Source organism: Scardinius erythrophthalmus (genome assembly GCF_964197995.2).
Source record: "Scardinius erythrophthalmus genome assembly, chromosome: 7".
In the NCBI taxonomy this organism is placed as follows: domain Eukaryota; kingdom Metazoa; phylum Chordata; class Actinopteri; order Cypriniformes; family Leuciscidae; genus Scardinius; species Scardinius erythrophthalmus.
In genome coordinates, this window is record NC_138227.1 from 47,556,574 (window position 1) to 47,575,636 (window position 19,063).

Sequence of the window (19,063 nt, forward strand, 5' to 3'; positions counted from 1 at the left end):
ACCGTACCATAGTACCGAAACAGCTCTCGTTAGAGTCACAAATGATTTGCTCTTATCATCCGATCGTGGTTGTATCTCTCTATTAGTGTTACTCGATCTTAGTGCTGCATTTGACACCATCGACCACAACGTTCTTTTAAATAGATTAGAACATTATGTTGGCATTACGGGAAATGCACTAGCATGGTTTAAATCATACTTATCTGACCGTTATCAGTTTGTAGCAGTAAATGATGAGATGTCTCATCGATCACAAGTTCAGTATGGCGTACCACAAGGCTCAGTACTAGGACCGCTGCTGTTCACTCTGTACATGCTACCCTTAGGAGATATCATTAGGAAACATGGCATTAGCTTTCACTGTTATGCCGATGATACTCAGCTCTATATTTCTTCAAAACCTAACGAAACTTATCAATTCACAAAATTAACGGAATGCATAGCGGATATAAAAAATTGGATGACTTGTAATTTCCTACTTCTAAATTCTGAAAAAACAGAGTTTCTAATTATTGGACAAAAAACTTCCTCACGTAATAACCTAGAATACTGTCTAACACTTGATGGCTGCTCTGTTAAGTCTTCGTCGTCGGTTAGGAACCTGGCTCTTTGATACCAATCTTTCATTTGAAAGTCACGTGTCTAGTATCTGTAAAACTGCATTTTTCCATCTTAAAAATATATCTAAATTACGTCATATGCTCTCATTGACAAATGCGGAACAATTAGTTCATGCGTTCATGACCTCAAGGCTAGATTATTGTAATGCTCTACTAGGTGGTTGCCCTGCACGCTTAATAAACAAACTACAGCTGGTTCAAAACGCAGCAGCTCGAGTTCTTACCAGAACCAGGAAGTATGACCATATTAGCCCAGTTCTGTCAAAACTGCATTGGCTCCCTATTAAACATCGCATAAATTTTAAAATATTGCTGATTACTTACAAAGCACTGAATGGTTTAGCTCCGCAGTACTTGAGCGAGCTCTTAACGCATTATAGTCCGTCACGTCTATTACGATCTCAAAATTCCGGCCAGTTGATTATACCTAGAATATCAAAATCCACTGCTGGCGGTAGATCCTTTTCCTATTTAGCACCAAAACTCTGGAACAGTCTTCCTACCATTGTCCGGGAAGCAGACACACTCTGTCAGTTCAAAGCCAGATTAAAGACACATCTCTTTGACCTAGCTTTCACATAATACATTATAGACTTCTATAATTTAATGTTATGCTGCATAGATTAGGTCAGCCGGAACCGGGAACACTTCCCAAAAATCCTGATGTACTCGTTACATCATGAGAAGAATGGCATCTACGCTAATTTTAGTGTCTGTGTTTATCCCAAGGTTTTTCCTGCAGCCTGCCGGATCCAGGCCGTATCCAGATCTGACGAAGGACCTTCACCTGGACCGATGACAACGCAGTGCTGAAGTGCCAACTAGTCTCTCCCTATGGAGGATCCCACTACCACTCTACAGATAAGGCGTTGTCGGGAAAATTCGTCTCGCGGTCTACCCCAAAGCAACAAATAAAATAAAATTCCTTATCAAAATTTATAAGGAAAGACAAGTATTTTGTTTAGGCTTGGCTTGTAGGGAATTCCAAACCTGCGTATATTCTAACGCACATAACTATAGAACCCATTCTAAATGCTCATGTGAACGCCATCAGCGTTTCTCACAGGTTCGCGTTTAAAGTCTGTGTAGAGAGAATGGTGTCGTCTTAGCGGCCCCTAATCTAATAACAAATGATCATTGCGACGGAACCAAATCAATTAAAACTAACTTTAGATGGAAATAACTTAACCTGTTAACCGTTGCCAGAGCACGGGCGCACTGAAGCGGTTTTTTTTATAAATAGTTCAAAGTTAGTATCAGATTTAATGTTATACCTTGACAAACTATACATCATTACAAAGATATAAGACTCAAGTTTCAGAATTTGACCACTATTGTATTCTGAGAAACTTATAGCGACAGTTATTTCTTAATTTGTGTCAGGAGTTATGAAATGAAAAAATGAGTCGATACCTTTGATATGAATTATGCGCGTCAGACGCTTTCATTCATAAAAAAACTCCCGTGCCGTCGTCATGACAGCGATACACAAAACAACGTCCTTCTAGGCTTTAGCTCAAAAATGTGCAGATTTGGAGAAATATTGATATATTCTCATAGGTTTACATCAGATTTCTATAGACAGGAATAATATTTATTGAATTTATACCCAAATGCGTCGATGTAATCATTATGAGCGTTTGTATACTCTGTTAATGTGTTTTCAATTCATACCAATAGCCTGAGGGCGCCCTCGCCGCCCTGTGCACAGTATTAGAACATGAAGAAGTGCCATAATCATGTGACAATCCAGGAAGCCTTGAACACACACACAGCTAACAACAGATCGCGCTGTAACTATGGCTGTAACATGGAGATACAGTCGTTTTGAAGACAATAAACATGTTTGCTATGATATTTGAGTTACCTGTGTTTTTCAATCCATGCCAGGTATTTCCATAATAATAGATTATATTTATAATGTAATGCTAATCTATATAGACTATCATTGTGCAGAACAGTATACAATAGTATATTTTCTGTCTGATTTTTTTATCTGAAGCCAAATTAGATCACAGAAAATTATTTAAAATACTCGATTTGCTTTATAAAGTAAGTTTATAAGCACAAACATGGTTTTAATCTCATAAATTGTCGTGTATTGATGGTGTGCTAAGCTAACATGCTAGCTAGCCCTAGGTGCACCTGCCACCTAGAAGTTATACTTTTATTATTTTTTGAATGCTTACTGAAATGTTTCTTTATTCAAGAAATGCATTTAAAACAGTTTAGAATGTAAGGGTGAACTTTGAGAAAATAAATTAGTGACTGAAACCATATGAATAGCATGTGAATAGCCAGTCGTTAGTAACTATAATGCAGACAAAAGAAATGCATATTTAGAGCCATAACCAGGCTGGAGTAGTGTGAATGTGTGCAGGGGGAGACTGAGACTGAATGGGGCTCGTTTGCACCACAAAACAATAAAGACAATATACTGCATAGATGGTAAGAAGATGACAATAAATATCAGTAGCATTTTAGCATCAAATCAAAATAAAGTCACATGACATGGTCTTGAAAAACATTTCACTAAATACAGAGTTTTGGACTTATTATCTTAAGATTTTAAACATAAAATGTTTAGACATGTGGCATTAGCTGTAGTGCATTTCTAGATTGCTCCAGGGCCAACTTCAATTTTATTTTCATGAGGATGTTTCATAAAAAATAATTTCTAATAACTTTACAAAACTTTGAAGCTATTTATAACAATTTTTGTCATTATGACAATAATTAATTCTACATTTACAATAAACTGCCAGGTGTCAGCTTTCAAATGAGATCATACTTGTGCTTTTAGTACAAAGGGTTCATGAACTGTATCTGTTTCAGTTTGGGTATGTCATTTCTTGGGATTTTTCAAAAGTGGGGTTGCAGCTTAACAGGTTAACTCTGCTGTAAAGCCGAAACAATCTCTGTTACCTTAAATTATACGCTTATCTCTGTAAACCCAGCTAGAATTTTTTTGTTCTAAAAATGTTCTGAGAACATTATCTTGAAATGTTCGAATAATGTTTTCAGCGGCTAGTTTTATTTTAGTTCCCAGAATGTTCTCGTAAAAGTTAGGAAAACATTCTCTAAAAACATTCCAAAAATGTTTATTGATAACATTGTTAGAACATTATTCCCTAATGTTCTTATAACATTTTTAGCGGGTAGTTTTATTTTAGTTCCCAGAATGTTCTCGTAAAAGGTAGGAAAACATTCTCTAAAAACATTCTAAAAATGTTTAATGATAACATTGTTAGAACATTATTCCCTAATGTTCTTATAACATTTTTAGCGGGTAGTTTTATTTAAGTTCCCAGAATGTTCTCGTAAAAGGTAGGAAAACATTCTCTAAAAACATTCTAAAAATGTTTAATGATAACATTGTTAGAACATTATTCCATAATGTTCTTATAACATTTTTAGCGGGTAGTTTTATTTAAGTTCCCAGAATGTTCTCGTAAAAGGTAGGAAAACATTCTCTAAAAACATTCTAAAAATGTTTAATTATAACATTATTGGAACATTATTCCCTAATGTTTTTATAACATTTTTAGCAGGTAGTTTTATTTAAGTTCCCAGAATGTTCTCCTAAAAGGTAGGAAAACATTCTCTAAAAACATTCTAAAAATGTTTAATGATAACATTGTTAAAACATTATTCCCTAATGTTCTTATAACATTTTCATTGAGTAGTTTTATTTAAGTTCCCAGAATGTTCTCCTTAAAGGTATAGATAACATTCTCTGAACACTCTAAAAATGTTTTGTGATGACCTTCTATAAAGGTTTAATCATAACATTTGTAGAACATTATCCCTTTACATTCTTATAAAGTTTTTAGCAGGAAGTTTTATTTTTATTCTTAGAATGTTCTTCTAAAAGTTAGGATAACATTCTCTAAAAATAATCTTAAAAATACTACTTAACATTCTTATAAAGTTTTTAGTGGGAAGTTTTATTTTTGTTCCCAAAATGTTCTCTTGTTAAAACATACAATTTTATTAATCTCTAAAATAAAACAAAAATCTAACAGGTTTATGAATGGCATTCACATAAATTATTAGAAGTTCTGCGTACAGTAGATGCCCAACATTATATGAAGAACTCAGTAAAGTCCAATGTGCAATCATACGTCTTGACTGCTGTTTGCTCAGAGCGCTCATCATCAGTCTTTGGTTGTCTTGGTTCTTGCAGAAAAATAATAAAGTCATCTGCATTAATAGGTGTTCTACTGTTCTTCTCTTCTTGTTTTTCAGCTGCTATCCCAGTTAGCAGAATTGAGCTCCATTCTCTGTGTGCATGGTAGAGTTTTTCCTCATAGCCTATAAAAGAAGATCATGCAACAGTGTAAACAAAAATAATACAAATACATATTACATATTAAGATCACAAGCAATATTGACTTTGAAAACTTTCAAAATTAGCCAGCCTAATTATCAATCAGAAATTAATTAGATTAGTTTATTTAAAAGTATAAATATGATACCTTATGAGTATCTATTTTGTTTCTGTAATTTAAAACATATACTTAATTCATTATATACATGTTAATAACACAACTAGAGGCTAAATTATTTTAACAAACTACAAACTTGGCTTGAGAAGTGTGAACCTCGAACTCAGGTCGCCTTGAGCACAGCTGCAGCATGTCACAGCACTGCCCACGATGCTTTTGCTCTGATGTAACAGCTCATTTTCATCAGTTATATTGTCTATGGATTGTTACATTTCTTACAGATTTCTGCTTGTTTTAAATCAGATACAGATAAAGTAGCACTGCATTTGAATGCATTGGTGATAGAACAATTTCTAGTGTGATTTAATCATACCTGTGAATCGTCTCTTTGCTATTAGCTAAGCTGTAAGTTTTAGTTACTTCAAAAGCAGAAAGAAATATATGTGCAATATATAATACACTGTTGACACTAACTTTCTGTGCTCCAGTAGGTTTCTGTGTGCGCACAATCTGCATGTTAAATGTGAGCTACTGTCTGTGCATATGAAAGCTTGTTTCCGCCATGGAATACAATTTTTAAAAAAGGTAATTGCGACTCACAATTCAAACTTTTTTTCTCAGAAGTGCGAGATATAAACTCGCAATTGGCCGTTTGAAAGTCAGAATCACAGGATAAATTAGTAAAATCTGAGAAAAAAAAGCAATTCTGCCTTTTTTTTTTGCTGTCTTTTCTATATGAGAACATTAATGCACTTCATCAATACAGCCGCTCTGAGAGTCACTTCAGCAGCATTTTAGCTTCATTTGAGAAAAACTATCATCATATCATAAAACACAGAGAGACTCAAAGGTCTACATGGCAATCCGTCAAATAAAAGTTTGGTTTAACCTTTGAAGAAAGTTTTGCTTAAATCATTACATTTTAAATAATTGGTTATAGCAATTTAATTAAACCTTTAAAATGGAATCAAGAAAACAAAAAAAAATTACTTTTGGGAGATGCGAGAGCGAAGTAGTCCAGTGATAATTAACAGGCAGCCATGGTTAATGCAATTTGCAAAGACCCGCCCCCTTTAGTTACTGTTGCTATGTCCAACAAGCCATGGCGCTCTCACGCCACACATCATGTATGAAAAATACATTGCGGATCAAAGAAAAAACGCTGAAACGTCCTAACGCCGAGACAAGACAGAGCAGGTTACTTTTGATATGAAACAAAGTCTCAACGCTTAATTTGTGTAATTTTTGTAGAAAAAAATATTTTTTGTAAAATAAAAATGTAAAAAATAATTACCTGTCAATCAAACTCCCTAGAAGGGTGAATTCTGAGGGGAGTAAAAAAGACAGCTCACAATTCTGATATTTTCTTGCAATTGTGTTCCTGCCTCACAATTCTGAGAAAAAAAAAAACTGTAATTTTACTGATGGAAACAGTAAAAAAAAGTGGACTTCAAAGATTTCTTATTCTGTAGCTCCCTGTGGGATTTTTTTGACAAGTCCATAAAAATGCATCCATCCATGATAAAAGTACTCCACACGGCTCTGGCAGGTTAATAAAGGCGAAAGGTGAAGCGAAGTGATGCGCTCGCGTAAGAAACATATCCATATTTAATATTTTAGGGCTGGGAATCGATTAAAAAAAGTAACTGATTATTTACACAATTTGCTAATTAAATGCAATTAATTGCATTTCCCCCAAGCTTGTAATCATCAATATTTAAACTTAGAATAACCTAATTAAACAACAAAAAGGAAAAAAGGAACAGAAAATAGCCCTGTATTAAAATAATATTAAACATCAATATATCAATATATTATTATTTTCAATAATCAATCAACATAATCAATTTAACAATTTATTATTATAATTTTTTTTTTTTTACTAATTATCAAAATAAAACAGTCCTACAAAGCTATTATTACAAGACCATGTGATCAGAGCAGGTAATTTTACCATTGTTGCCACATGACTATACCAGCTCAGTAGGGCTATTTCACAGAAGTCTACTACTGAGAAATTTCACGTTATATGACTTTGCTTTTCCAGTGCGTGATCGGTACATGATTGGAGCGTTTGGGCCGTTAACGACAGAGCAGAACGCGCAGCGCAAACACGGAGCAGAACATTGAGCTAAGAGCTCAATGTTTGCTCAATGGTGTGTGTGTGTGTGTGTCAGTGCGCTGACACACACACACACAGAATGGAGAGCGCGGCGCGGAAAAGACCCGCTCATGAAAGCTGCACGAGAATAAAACCTGATTGCCGAACACGGAGGGGCGGGACGGCATATTTTGCAGCCTTTTCCGCAACAGGAAGTCATTAAAACGAGGCAAAAAAAGTGCTGCGTTAATTGCGTTATTTTTTTTTACTCGTTAAGCATCTTAAATTAATCGCGAAGATTAACGTGTTAATTCCCCCAGCCCTACCATATTTATAACTTTATCGACTTAAATAACTAGCTTCCAGCAGACAGCCATATGCAAGTCAAATTACGCCCAAAGAGTTATAGAGTCAACGCATCGATACGCATATATGCGCCTGCAAGGCTACGCATCGCTACGCTTCGGCCGCCATTATGCGTCTATGCGTAGCAAAATGTGTTGTCCCAGTTTTTGATACGCGACGCACTGTTGTATGCAATACTATGCGTTGTTGGTGGGGGCAAAACTGCAAGTTGCTTGCGTCCGACGTGTAGACTATAAAAGGCTCTTGTCGATGTATGACGTAGGAGTAGCATAAGATTTGACGGCTCTCGCGGTTCAAACAAACAGGGCTAGGCAATAAATTCAAGCTCCTCCCACATTTCTCTTTATATGATTCTCTTTAATGATAATTTTTCTAAAAATCTCTGTGGAAAGAAAGTCAGATTTAAATCTGGCACAAGGGAGAAAAAAAGAGATCATTTTTATTTTGGAGGGCATTGTGCCTTTAAAATTGACTACGGTTTTATAAAATGCAGTGGATACTTACTAGTGATGGACTTGTTTCTCTGTTGGTGCCTGTTCTGCTCCGTAAACATTGGTCCAATGCTTGATCTTAAGAAAATGTAAAAAGTGTGTTAATGTGTGTTAACAGACTATTGATCTGGGTGACATAGGACCATTTTTTATGTTTTCCTTAAGTGTTAGGCTATATAAATCTGGAGAACCCTTACTAACATTAACCATGGTTTTGCTACACTAACTAAATGGTAATAAATTATTGTAATCAATCCACCATAAAAATATTGTTTCTACACTTTACTATAATAAAAACCATGGTTAATTTAGCAAAGGACCCTGGGAACATGTCCTAAAAAGAACAGCTCATCCAAAAAATAGACTCTCTCTCGTTATTTACCAGTACTCCATGTTGTTCCAAAACTGTATGAATTTATTTTGTATAACCTTAATTAAGATATCTTGAGAAATGACTTCACTGTTGTTGTTTTTTTTTTTTTTCATAAAATGGGTTCCAATGTTGTTTTATTCCCAACATTCTTGTGTTTCAGAGAAGTAAGTCATACAGGTTTGAAAATAATTTCATTTTGAAAGGACATTTATGTTATGTATAAAGACACAATGTTCTCAGTTCCCTCATTGTAAAGCTCCTATGCTGAGGTTTATTTTATTTTATTTTTTCAAAATGTTGCAAGTAAAATGTTCTAATTGTGTTAACTCGTCACATTAGAAGAACGTTTTATGAAGAACATTCAACATCTCATCTCTCAATGATATCCTCAAAACATTTCCCTAACGTGACAGAGAGAACGTTCTTCTTTTGTTTTTATGAAACATTGGGACAATGTTATATTGAGATCATTGTACAACTTTAACTTTAGCAACATTCCCAAAATATGCTCAAAATGTTGCAAGTAGAATGTTCTTCTTTTGTTATCATGAAACATTGGGACAATGTTAATGTGTGTTAACAGACTATTGATCTGGGTGACAGGACCATTTTTTATGTTTTCCTTAAGTGTTAGGCTATATAAATCTGGAGAACCCTTACTAACATTAACCATGGTTTTGCTACACTAACTAAATGGCAATAAATTATTGTAATCAATCCATTATAAAAATATTGTTTCTACACTTTACTATAATAAAAAAACATGGTTAATTTAGCAAAGGACCCTGGGAACAAGTCCTAAAAAGAACAGCTCATCCAAAAAATAGAGTTCTCTCGTTATTTACCAGTACTCCATGTTGTTTTAAAACTGTATGAATTTATTTTGTACAACCTTAATTAAGATATCTTGAGAAATGACTTCGCTGTTTTGTTTTTTTCCATAAAATGGGTTCCAATGTTGTTTTATTCCCAACATTCTTGTGTTTCACAGAAGTCATACAGGTTTGAAAATAATTTCATTTTGAAAGGACATTTATGTTTGGGTCAGCTAGGCCCGTAAAAACTCATATTAAGAAGACAGGTACAATTTTGACTGGAGGGTTTGGACCAGTGTGCCTTTGAGCAGAGTTTACATGTTCTGCCTCTATTTCACGTGTATTTTACTATGACAATACTCACCGCAACTGAAGATCATGTGGCTGGATAATTTATTCCCAAAATTCCTGGATAATGGGAAACACACACATACAGCAATATTATTAGCTATTTGTATTTACTTACTAAAAGAGACATAAAAAGCTTGCAAAATTTTACTCACCAGCTCAAAAACATATTATGATGATGACTCATCATTTTGACGGTAACGTTAGGCCGATATCCCGCGATCATTCAAAAGCCTAGTTTTCATAGTGTGGTTCGAGTTCCTCTCTGTATAAAGACACAATGTTCTCAGTTCACTCATTGTAAAGCTCAGACTATGCTGAGGTTTATTTTTTATTTATTTTTATCAAAAACTAACTTAGCTGACAATATTTAGCCTAACGTTACACATGCAGCCTGAAACATCACATAATATCGGTATTGCTCTAGTCGCATTTAAAATTAGCTTCTCAATTTAACACACTATATTTTGATGTAGCAGAATGTATTTTTATATAAAATAAAGTTATTTACCTTCCGCAGATTGCAATATGTCCGTTACACGTAGGCTACGTTGTTAAAATTCGTTGTCCATTTACATCCCGCAACTCGCTCAAAATAAAAATGTAACAGTACGATGCAAAATAATCCATGTTTTAAACAATGTAAAAGCCACAGAACCGAAGGAGGCTAGTAAGTTACTGAAGATCCTCCCGAGAAGCAGCAGCGCGCACACACACACACACTCTCACTCTAACAGACGAATATTCAAACTTCAAACTTGACCAGTAAAAGGCGCGCATAGCTGCCATTGGCCAGATTCCTGGATGACAGTCTGAATAGCCAATCATGCTCAAAACAACTCGAAGAGACAGCCAATAATGTGGTAACATTGCAATTACAGGAAAAGATTACATGTTTTAAAAGAAAGAATATGAAAAAAATGCGCACGGCTATTTATTTAGTTGTATTTGTAAGCTGGCTGTTATATTTAATCAATTGGTTAAATGGTGTCTTCATTGCAGTGCATGATAAAAAAAAATAAACTTACAATAACATATAAATAATAATAATAAATTACACAAATAATATATACCATGTATAACAACATATATTTACCACTGCTCTGCCAAACAGCAGTTTAAAAGAGCAAACATATTATATATTAAACAGAGCAAACATTGCATATGTAGGCTATTCATATACAATTCTGTATATACCTACATGAAAAACTAATGGATTGGTATCATGGTAACATTAGAGTTACATTCATGTGACCCATAATGATCCTTTTGCACTTTAACAAAATATTGACCTTTCCTTTAGAAACACTCTTATGCCTAATAATGTCAACTTGCTTTTCACCCTGTGTGGCACAGTTACACAACCTGTTGGTTTAGGGTAAATCCTCTGTCCAACACAACACTTTGGTAACATTGGCATAATTCTATACAAGTTGCAACATATACCCCGGGTTTCACAGGCAAGGTTTAAGCCTGTAGTCCCAGACTATAATGCACGTTTGAGCTGTTTTACCTGAAAGCAACTTGCACTGACATATCTTAAAATATGTCAGTGCCATTGTTTTGTCTCAAGATGCACACCAATAATGTTTCTTTTTCTTTTTTCTAAGGCACATTTTTAAAAGCTAATTAAATGCACTAAGGCCTAATCCTGGCTTAATCTAAACTCTGTGAAACCGGGTCTGGGTTAGAAATTAAGGGTTAAGGTTAACCCTAACAATTGTCTACAGACTTTTATTTAACAGCATGGATACTCCAAGGTGTTGACTGCAGTGGTTAGGCCTTTAGCGTTGATACAGGACGAATAACTTCTTACTGTGACAGTCTGTAATGTATTTTAGCAAAGAGTGTTTGTATGGATTGTCCCTAATTAAGCTAGAGCTATTGGTGCATTCAAGTCATGTCATAAAGATCGTATTTACAAGTTGAACGCCACCACACTGATGAGAATATGAGTAGGAAGCTCAGGATTTTCTTTAACCCCGATCTTCAAGAGTTAGGGGTGTGTCAGTGGGAAACATTGTGGGACACCACTATACTTAGGTATTTAGCAGTGACAATGAAGTAAGCTAATGCCTGCACAAAATATGATAGCATTAATATGTAACAGTATAATATGTGATGATAAAGTTTACAGTGGCTTCATTAATTTAAAACATTAAACAAAATTGTAAAACCTCATGAATACAAACTTCCCAGGAGGACTTAAATGCACCATATGTTCCATCGTGAACCCTGTTGGCCTGCTGTCTGACCAGCAAGCTCAATTTAACAATAATTGTGTAGTTTGATTGCTAAATGTTACATTTAAAATGTTCTAGTTTTGTTAACACGTCACATTACAAGATTTTTTTTAAAAAACACTCATCATCTCAGGTCTCAGTGATATCCTCAAAACATTTTACGAACGTTGATTTGAAAATGTTCCTCCTCTGTTATTATGGAACATTGTGCCAATGTTTTACTGAGAACATTATATAATCTGTTATCTCAACAACATCCTCAAAACATCCTTAAAATGTTGCAATTAAAATGTTCTAATTGTGTTAACACATAACATTACAAGAACGTTTTATAAAGAACATTCAACATCTCATCTCTCAATGATATCCTCAAAACATTTTCCTAATGTGACAGAGAGAATGTTCTTCTTTTGTTTTTATGAAACATTGGGACAATGTTATATTGAGATCATTGTACAAACTTTAACTTTAACAACATTCCCAAAATATCCTCAAAATATTGCAAGTAGAATGTTCTTCTTTTTTATCATGAAACATTGGGATAATGTTATATTGAGATCATTGTACAAACTTTAACTTTAGCAACATTCCCAAAATATGCTCAAAATGTTGCAAATAAAATGTTCTAATTGTGTTAACTCGTCACATTAAAAGAACGTTTTATAAAGAACAATAAACATCTCATCTCTCAATGATATCCTCAAAACATTTTCCTAATGTGACAGAGAGAATGTTCTTCTTTTGTTTTTATGAAACATTGGGACAATGTTATATTGAGATCATTGTACAAACTTTAACTTTAACAACATTCCCAAAATATGCTCAAAATGTTGCAGGTAAAATGTTCTAATTGTGTTAACTCGTCACATTAGAAGAACGTTTTATGAAGAACAATAAACATCTCATCTCTCAATGATATCCTCAAAACATTTTCCAAACGTGACAGAGAGAACGTTCTTCTTTTGTTATCATGAAACATTGGGACAATGTTATATTGAGATCATTGTACAAACTTTAACTTTAACAACATTCCCAAAATATTCTCAAAATGTTGCAAATAAAATGTTATAATTTTGTTAACTTGTCACATTAAAAGAACGTTTTATAAAGAACAACAAACATCTCATCTCTCAATGATATCCTCAAAACGTTTTCCTAACGTGACAGAGAGAACGTTCTTCTTTCGTTATAATGAATCATAGGGACAATGATATTTTGAGATCATAGTACAACTTGTTATTTCAGAAACATTCCCAAAACATCTTTTGAATGTTGCAGTTAAAATGTTATATCTTAGTTTTCATATAACGTTATAGGAACATTTTTTAAAATGAGAAAACATCCTTAAAATGTTCGGTAAACATTACATTCAAATGTTTTCTTTAGAACATTAACCAAACTTGTAGGGAATGTTAGCGAAAGTTCTGAGAACGTTCCCTGCTAGCTGGGAAGCTGCTTTGAGACAATCTACATTGTTAAAAGCGCTATATAAATGAAGATGACTTGACTGTAGCTTCTGACGGGCAACAGAGTCAATATTAACTCTAATTTCTAGGGCTGACTTCTAATAGTCGAGGATTCGACGATTCGATTCGGAGAGGTCTGATTCGACTATGAACCTCATAGTCGAATACATGGGCGTCAGTTTGGTTTGAAATGTGCTGGGGACAGAGACGCATTCGCATTTTCAGAAGGGCTGGGTACCATTTTTATTTTATTTTTTCAGGTCATGTTTTGAAAGACGATGTCCTGTAGCTTACTAATGTAAATAAATAAAAATGTATTCAAAAATCTGCTTCACATTTTCAGCAGGGCTGCGGAGCGGCTGTGAGTTGACTCCACACGGTTCTCATGTGCGTTAAAAGCTTTACATGGTTTAATGTACCTAAACAATGATTACCAAATTCCCCTCTCATGTTGCCCCACATAACCACTTAAAATGATAAAAAAAAATCGAACCCAGAGTCCAATTATTATGGACGTTATCTGATATTAAGCGTTTCTGCTTCACATTTTCAGCAGGGCTGCGGAGCGGCTGTGAGTTGACTCCACACGGTTCTCATGTGCGTTAAAAAGCTGACTCCACACGGTTCTCATGTGCGTTAAAAAGCTTTACGTTGTTTAATGTACCTAAACAACGATTACCAAATTTCCCTCTCATATTGCTCCTCATAACCACTGAAAATGGTCAAAAAATCGAACCCAGAGTCCAATTATTATGGACGTTATCTGATATTAAGCGTTTCTGCTTCACATTTTCAGCAGAGCTGCTGTGAGTTGACTCCACGCGGTTCTCGTGGGCGTGAAAAAGCTTTACGTGATTTAATGTACCTAAACAACCATCACCAAATTTCTCTCTCATATTGCTCCTCATGTTTATGAAATGTTATGATATATGTGTGATATATATGTGTTTTTTAGCTCTTTTGTTTGAAATGGAAAAAATCTAGCTGCTATCTAAAAAAAAAAAAGAAAAAAAAAGATTCGACTATCAGTCGACTACGGTAAAATCTAACGAATCAGATTCGACTATGAAAATCCTTAGTCGAAAACAGCCCTACTAATTTCACTTCATTTTCTCCTAAATTTTTCACTTTTTTCTAATTTTTCTTCCTTCCCCTTCTTCCCTCCATCAGACTATTGTTCCCCAGCTTCATGTGTTGAACAGTTCTAATAGTCTGGATTCATTCACAATCCACTTTCTTTCATGTTCCGGTTCTTTTCGTTTTCTTTACCAGAGCTTGATGTTGGGGTGTCGCTAGATGGCGAAAAACTTGTGTCGGATAAAAGCATTTCCCCAAAGCTTCTGCTCATATCCAACGTTGCCGAATGTTCTTTATCGTCCTGTTTGTGAAATTTACAATGTAGTTGTTGTGTAAATACATTTACATTTATTTCTTTAGTAAACAATAAGCGTTATCACACAAAAAATAACAGTAGTACAGGCTCAAAAGAAAAGCCATTCAACTCACTTGTGCCACATCTCCACTGGCTGTGTTGGGGACAGACAAATATGATGCCATGGCACCCTGGTCCTTGATATTAGAAATGTATATTACACTCTAGTGATGGCAAATGTGTTTGGAAATTTATGAAAAGCTTTGATCATTGCGAGGCTTACCACTGATTGTTCCCATTAAAGATTGTACTATATATGTCCCAGTTAGTGAAGGCTTTGTGCGATCGTCTTACAGATGATGTCTGTGGACTAGAGAGAAGTAGGGTCAAGCAAGAGGACAGACCAGACCGGCTTGATCTGGATTCACTTTCTCTTTGGAGAGTTTTCTTTGGAGTTGACTGTGGCACTCCAGCTAATTGTGATTCGTTCAGGGGCACACTAGTAGTATCAGTCTCCTGAATAAGTAGCAAGTAATAATAAAGAAAATAATAGCTTTATTCAACTGCATAACACAGTAACATTTGCTATTTATATCTATCATTCAGTGTGGTCATTCGGACAGTATTTTTCCAGACAGGTCGTTGCCTTTGTGATCATCACACACCTCCCCCTCCCCATACTGCACCCTCCCACACACTTTATTCGGTAACTTTATTAGTTGCTGATGCAGTAATCATTAATTAATGGTTTAGTTCTTCATGAGTCATACATTAACACATGATTATCTGTGCATTATTTAAGCATGAATTAATGCTTATTAGTGCACCCGTATTGTAAAGTGTTACCCTTTATTCTCTTTAGCAAGTCCATTGTTTTCTCATAGAAATTAGCACAACACAAATATAATTGAAGACATAGAAGCTAGTGAAATAATTAAAGTTTTGCAAATAAGACTACAAAAACATTTATTACTGCACATCTCTCCTCAAGCCGTGTGTGCCCAAATGGAAGGATAAATAAAGTTTACATTACCTCCACAGTGGTTGCGCCCGTCTTCGTCCACGGAATGGCATTTTTCTTCAACCGGCCCCGCTGTGTTGTGTCTGTGTAGTCATCCTTGTCAAAGTGTTCGCTGCAAATGCGGTAATCTTGATACCCAGCAAACACAGAACGTTGGCACAACCTAGCCAACCTTCTAACAACGTTTTAACAACATGGCCAAAAGGTTGCTATAACTACGTTGTGTGGTGAAGGTTGTTACAGCGTTGTCACAATGTTGACATTAAACCATTGTTCAGGGCCATTGCTTAAGGTTGTGCCAACGGTGTCTGAACAACCACTGGACTACATATGTACTCGTCACTGCCCTGAAGCGGGAAAATCAGCCTTTTAAATTCCAACCGCCTGTTGGGCTCATTGTGTTGTCTCGATCATCATCGAGCAAGGATACGTGAGTATTGCGTTTAGCCTAACAGTTACCTCAGCTATCAAACACAACCTACAACTTTAATTTCTAATGTGATTAATGTAGCATCGCTCGCACTGTTTAGTTTTTCATTTGATTTTTCCGCTATTTAGTCTCATTCGTTTCTTTGCTCCTCTGGATTTGTGGATGTTTCCCCGGTGACACCTGCTTTCGGCTACTGTCTGCCATCCAGACCCGGTTTTGTTCATTAAATGTTCTAATCTGCCTTTGCTTTTTTATACTTTTATTTATACTGTTTTATTTATTATACTTAAAATAAATTTGTATATTCGTTTCTTTTTTTTTTCTTTTTACACAAATGTATGACTTTTGGAAGTGCAATTTGATTATATGCAGTTTTAATAAAGTTGAATTAACGAAACCTTCTGTCATTTTTACTCTTCAAAGTGTAGGCTACACTTGTATGGGGCGCCGTTTGTAAAGCGGCTCACACTGAAAATAACAGCAACATTTTGTCACATTTAGCTTCAAACAATGTTTAAAAAACTGGTATGAATTTTTGACGGTCACTTTTTATACCACATTTACAACAATATTTGTCAACTTAGAGATATTTTAAATAGTTAAATCTAAATATTAAATGTTACACCTAAATATTAAATGTTACACCTAAATGTTAAATGTTAAATCTAAATGTTAAATCTAAATCTAAATGTTAAATCTAAATCTAAATGTTAAATCTAAATCTAAATCTAAATGTTAAATCTAAATCTAAATCTAAATGTTAAATCTAAATCTAAATCTTAATGTTAAATCTAAATATTAAATCTAAATCTTAATCTAAATGTTAAATCTAAATATTAAATCTAAATCTAAATGTTAAATCTAAATATTAAATCTAAATCTAAATGTTAAATCTAAATATTAAATCTAAATCTAAATGTTAAATCTAAATCTTAATGTTAAATCTAAATATTAAATCTAAATATTAAATCTAAATGTTAAATCTAAATGTTAAATCTAAATGTTAAATCTAAATGTTAAATCTAAATCTAAATGTTAAATCTAAATCTAAATGTTAAATCTAAATCTAAATGATAAATCTAAATCTAAATCTAAATGTTAAATCTAAATGTTTCAGGTGAAACTAAATATTTAACAAATATGCAAATTCAAAATGGCGGTAATCGGATTTAGATTCAACATTTAGATTTAGATTTAGATTTAACATTTAGATTTAGATTTAACATTTAGATTTAACATTTAGATTTAGATTTAACATTTAGATTTAACATTTAGATTTAGATTTAACATTTAGATTTAACATTTAGATTTAGATTTAACATTTAGATTTAACATTTAGATTTAGATTTAACATTTAGATTTAGATTTAACATTTAGATTTAACATTTAGATTTAGATTTAACATTTAGATTTAACATTTAGATTTAGATTTAATATTTAGATTTAACATTTAGATTTAGATTTAACATTTAGATTTAACATTTAGATTTAGATTTAATATTTAGATTTAACATTTAGATTTAACATTTAGATTTAGATTTAACATTTAGATTTAACATTTAGATTTAATATTTAGATTTAGATTTAATATTTATATTTAACATTTATATTTAACATTTAGATTTAGATTTAACATTTAGATTTAGATTTAGATTTAGCATTTAGATTTAACATTTAACATTTAGGTGTAACATTTAATATTAAGATTTAACTATTTAAAATATCTCTACGTTGACAAATATTGTTGTAAATGTGCTAAAAAGTGACCGTCAAAAATTCATACCAGTTTTTTAAACATTGTTTGAAGCTAAATGTGACAAAATGTTGCTGTTATTTTCAGCGTGAGCCGCTTTACAAACGGCGCCCCATACACTTGCAGGTGTTGATAGCCCCATTAAATAATAATATAGATAAACAATAAACGATAAAAGTATATTATTATCTAACAAAATACACCATATAAAAATATTGTCAGAACGTCGCGCAACAACGTTGCTACAGCCCTGTCGCGTCTTACAATTCTACGTTGTTACAATGTTGCGAGCACGTAGACAGCGACGTTGTCATAGAAGAAATGCAACGTGCCACAGACGTTGCCACAGCCAGCGTAAATGTGTTTGCTGGGTAGTACTCTTATAGGAGTTTACACATCAAGTTGAAGTACAACTAGCCACAACTGCAGAATCTCGAGGTCATGGAAAGGAAGACAATGAAAATGTAAATTCTTGTATTTTCGCATTCTGTTGCCACAATTCGGAACGGCACAAACACGAACCATTTCTTCTTCACTTGTGAGCAACTCCGATCATCACTCTTCACACACACGACACTCCTCCCACATGCACACTGCTATTTACCTTTTTCCGGCTACAACTGAGTTCCCACTGGACTTCAGTGTGAGACTACAGCTAGCTGTCTAAAACACTATTTAGGTGAATTTAAACAATGGCTAAGTTGCTAAACGCATCTTGTTGTCATGTAAGGGCCCTGTTCATGTTGGGCAAACATTTTAATTGCATTTTGTGTCTGTTAACAGGTACAAAGACACTCTTTATGTATATGCCCCCATAACTGCCGCTTTAGCTGAGTGGGAGCTCTGGACATTAACTGTAGTAGCTCCGTGTTGCAAGCACCAATCCGGTTCGTTTTTTTTTTTTTTTTATATATATAGACAGTACTCACAAAGGTCTAACGATCAAGATAAACTTAAAAATTGCCCGGAGTTCTCCTTTAAGGCGATGGACTAGAAATCCATTGGGGTCTCCCCGCGCAGGTTCGAATCCTGCCGACTACGTTTGACAGCATGCGCCTGCTTTAGGTTGTAACCTTCTGGAGGCCTTGCTAAAACTTTAAAACTTTGCTAAAACTAACAGCCTGTCCATCCTCTCCCAAGTCTCCTGTGCTCTCCTCGCCTCTGCCTCCCTCTGTAGTTGCATGTCTTCTCTGATCAAGTCCAAAAACTCGTCCTC

At 34.3% G+C, this 19,063-nt stretch overlaps 1 long non-coding RNA gene across 1 annotated transcript; it reads right to left on the reverse strand.

Annotated features, from left to right (window-relative positions):
- Positions 1-4,859: 4,859 nt before the first annotated feature.
- On the reverse strand, positions 4,860-9,783 carry LOC308694154. Its single transcript, XR_014030563.1, has 4 exons — positions 9,718-9,783; positions 9,579-9,622; positions 8,040-8,104; positions 4,860-4,934 (listed from the first exon to the last, which is right to left on the reverse strand). It is a non-coding gene; the product is annotated as an uncharacterized lncRNA (long non-coding RNA).
- Between the last annotated feature and the right edge of the window lie 9,280 nt (positions 9,784-19,063).